Raw genomic sequence first — 3,939 nt, 5'->3', positions numbered from 1 at the left:
TCTCAGTGTGTTTGCAGTTGATGATTACCTGGCATTCAAGATGACTGACCAGCTTAATGGTTGGCCTCTCCCTGTAACTTCTGGGAATATTTACCGACTTGGGGCTAGGTTAGTAAGCAATACTTGAATTATAAATTGGAGGGGAGAGAGGAAGGGGCATACGATATTGAAGACCATTAATTTGGATAAAGTGGAGGTAGTGAAATAAAGCATTCTGCTGTGTGTATTAGTGAATAGCCTCTGCCTTTTTTGGTCTTTGGTGTCAGTGCAGTTGTGAGTACTTTGATTTAATTCCTGTATTGCATTAAACAGTTAATGTGGACAATCTTCTTTTGATAGTACAAATATAAATTCAGTTTGCTCTAAAAAGACTGCTTGCAGATGGTTTAAATTTACCAGTCCTAACTCAAAGTTGTTATTTGGTTAACAGAAGCAAAATTATGTTGGGGTATAAAGAAGGATGTTGAGCATATATTGTCTTTTACGTACGGTGCAACTGTTAAAACTCTTGGCAAAGCCAAATAGGCAGACTTTGCAGGGAGTAACTGCTGTATTCTCACAGAAGTGTTTACTGTCCAGTAACCTCGTCTCCTACTTTGGCAGTAAGTAAATTGATCAAATACTGCTGATGCACAGTACTGGGAAAAGGTCAAGACAATCTCTTTGTTGGCAGGCCTCTGCCTCTGGATCAAAGTCTCATATATACAGCAGCACGGTATTAAACAAACAAACAAAAATCAATTAAAATAAAATCCCTTGGTAGGTCGAGTTTTATATGATCAAAGCGTTTTAATATACCTATAGTTTGGGTGGGAAATTATTATTACTTTTTTTTCTTTACCAACAATAGTAAACCTGCAAGGGATCTTACCTTCACAGTGACTTCGGTTTGGGTAGGTGGCATTTGTTGCACTGAGTATGAGGTTATGATAGGGAAATGATAGCAAGTAGTTTCTGTAGAACTTTTCAGTTATTTTCACAATTACTCTTGGGCTCTTCAAAGTAAGTTACCTGACTTGACATTTTATAACGACCTTGCTTTAAAAAGTGAGACCTCCAGTCATTCAGAAGGCAGGTCTTTTTAAGAATAAAACGCATAATTTCTAAAAAGGCCACTGTCAAATGAAAGACCCAAGGATGAGGTGGGGAAAAGAAGTGATTTTTAAATGATGATTTTACTGGTGATTTTAAAAATTACCAAGCTGTACCAAGATACCAAAACACTGAATATAGCCTACATGAACATCCTTTTGAGATGACATTCCATTTACCTATTTAAGTTGCACACCAACCAAGAAACACTATATTTGAAGTCAATTCTGTTGAAATTTAAGAAACAATGAAGTTTGACCTGAATTCCGCAATGAACCTTGAGCTAAGTTTACTTCTTGAGGTATAATCAATGTTTAATTTATCAGTAACTCTTGTCAGCTAGACTTTCTCGTAAGAAGTGGTAAAACAGAGACATCTTTTGCATAGGAAGAACTTTATTTTTTGTCAGAAAGCACTGTAATGTTAAAGGTGGTAGTAAGTGGAACAAAGTCTCTAGGTAGGGAAAACTTTTATTGCCTCTTTAGTAACAAAAGATGATCACACTTGTTGGTTTAATGGCATATTAGAATCTTCCTGTTTGCTCACTCTCTCTGAGCAGATACTCACTGCCCCTTCTGCTTTCCCTCTTTAAAATTCTCTCTTCTAGAAGTCTCATCTACTGTTTCTTTCAGAAATGATCTTACAGTTAACTCTGAGCAGTTAGATAACTTGTATTTGAAGTCTGCTGCTTGCATTTTGGACCAGAAGAAGAGCACGTGTGCCTGAAGCTTGTCTTTTTATTTCCCTGCTTCCCTCTTTTGCCCCCCACATTGGACTAAATGATCTCATAGGATTATATACAAAGCTGCCTTGCCTGCGTCCTTAGGTCATCACACTACTGCTAAAGAAACTAATAGTAACTTGCAAAAAGAAATGCCTTCCCCCCCCGCCCCCCACATACCCTAAAAGTCAAAAGTTCAAAGTGATGGAGGTTTAAAATTGGTACATTCACATCAAACCTTGGTAAGTACCATTGGGAATTTATTTATTATTTATTTAACAAGATGGTTAGTTTTGTAAATTGTTGGTCTGACTAATCCTCTTCTTGAGGGGGTGTCTGCATAATAAAATAGCCCCGTCAGTTTAGAGCTGAGATGGCAGGCAGTTGGGTTGGTTCCTTTGCTTGCATAGATACTCTGCAGTTTAAGACTCTACCCTTCCCTTGTTTTATCTGTGAATTGCTACCATTATTGGAAATTACCGTATCATTTTTAATTTCCTCAGTATAGCATTGTGAAATGTTTACTCCTTTGTAAACATTTCTTGTAGTAGGTACAGCATTTACACGGCATGTTACCAGCTGTGCTCGGCCCACATTCCTAAGTGGTACGGTGCATATATCTTCTGAAGATACTAACTTATATTGTGGTCACAGCAAGGTAGGAAAGGCAATTTCTAACTCCACATGTGTCTTCCTTAGTTTTTGGGTTCCTTACTGGTTTAACTGTATTTCAAAATACAGACAGAAAATTTGCATCAGAAGAACTAAATACAAATAACCTGCCTGACTAATCCAAATTGCAACAAGATACTCCTCACTGAGTGAAAGTTCATTTAAAGAAGAAAAAAAAAAAGTAAGTAAACCAAATGTTGCAGGAATATGCTTTTGGATGATTAGCATCTTTTTTTTGTTGTTCATGATAAACAAGCAGGAAAAGTGATGCTGAAAGACAACAGTCTTTTAGATTAGCAGATAACAGACTGTTTAACAGATTGAGTCGACAACAGTCTTTTATATGCAGTCTCAAATTGTAGAGCTGGTGGGATCCCAGGGAAATGCAAGTTCACATTTTCTTTCAAGCAGTTTGTGCGTTCCTGCAGCCTTGCATGTGAAGCAGGGTTGCAGCATCCGAGCAGGCTTTCTCCTGTAGTGGGAAAAATGCCAACTGTCCCTGCAAGCCACTGTGGCATTGCAAGCATTGTACAGTTAGGAGGTGTAACACTGTGCCAAAAACTTGCGAAATAGTGAACTAGGATGGCTGTACTCTGCTAATTACACAAGTCTTGTTCCATATTGGCAAAAATAAATCAGCCAATGAGAAGTTGTTTCCAAAGAGTCTTGCAAACTTCCCTTCCTAAATGAAATGAAAGCAGGAGGAGTTTGGAGGGAAAAGCAAATATGGAAAGTTGTCTTGCACAGATGATTTTCCCATGCTTCCCACAGAGAGTAATGGTTTCTCAGATGTTACTTGGGTTTTTTGTTGAAAGGGAGGTTCTACTATTTTGTGGCTATGTCTGTGATTCTCTGAGACTGAAAGAGGTAGGGGCAAGCTCTCCTGTTCTGCAGTTATGAAGAAGAAAGGAAAGATGCTTTTGGCCTTGTCTTCAGATCAGAGTTTTATGAAAAAAAGTGGTATATTTTTAACATCCTACCATGGTCAGTCATTTGTCAGCTACCCTTAAAAATACAGGGTTCTCATGAACATTAACTCGGCAACATTTAAATAGCTTTAGATGCAACAAAAATGTACTGATACCTTCTGGCTCTTGCGGAGGTTAGAAAATCAAAGTGCAGAGGTGTCAGCTTCTAATGGAAGTATGTAAGTAGGTATTATGACCTTCAAGCACAGAGAGGATATAACAGGTTAAAGTATTGAACTGCAATAGCAAAATCTGCACCTGTCATTCATAATGTTAATGGCATAGTATTTAAATGGTTGATTTGTTGTCTTCTCTCATCATTTGAACCGGAGATGTTTTGTTTTGCTTTAAGTTCAAGCAAAAGGCATATGCATTTAGGAGCAGGAAATATTCCTCTCATTGGAGATAAGGCACATCAAAGCTGACTTTGAAGGAATAAAATATGAAAAGTAGTAAGAATGTACTATTTTGTTTAGAAAAGAGACT

The sequence above is a fragment of the Dromaius novaehollandiae genome, chromosome Z (genome assembly GCF_036370855.1).
Source record: "Dromaius novaehollandiae isolate bDroNov1 chromosome Z, bDroNov1.hap1, whole genome shotgun sequence".
Taxonomy (NCBI): domain Eukaryota; kingdom Metazoa; phylum Chordata; class Aves; order Casuariiformes; family Dromaiidae; genus Dromaius; species Dromaius novaehollandiae.
This window is presented reverse-complemented; position numbering follows the sequence as displayed.